Below are 340 nucleotides of genomic sequence, written 5' to 3'. Positions count from 1 at the left end.
CTTGATGGATATCATCATATTATCACTTCCTTTTTATTTTCATATGGATCGATTTCTTACATACAGATCAAGATAATGAACCATATTCAATATATATTCCCAATATATATACACGCACTCGTCATAGAAACACAAAAATCACTGATGTGAAGTATCCGGGTTGGTGCGGCCAGAGGTGCGGGCCCGGGGGAAAGGTGACCGGTTTAAAGGGCCAGGGGTAATTCAGCCGGGGTAAGGTCCCAGGGTGATGCCGATTAGGTTGATGGTGCCCCGGGTGATTCAGCTCGGGGTAATGCAGGGTCTGTTAGTAAGGGCTTACACTCTTCAAATGAAATGGAGG

This window comes from Penaeus monodon, chromosome 25 (assembly GCF_015228065.2).
Source record: "Penaeus monodon isolate SGIC_2016 chromosome 25, NSTDA_Pmon_1, whole genome shotgun sequence".
Classification (NCBI taxonomy): domain Eukaryota; kingdom Metazoa; phylum Arthropoda; class Malacostraca; order Decapoda; family Penaeidae; genus Penaeus; species Penaeus monodon.
This window is presented reverse-complemented; position numbering follows the sequence as displayed.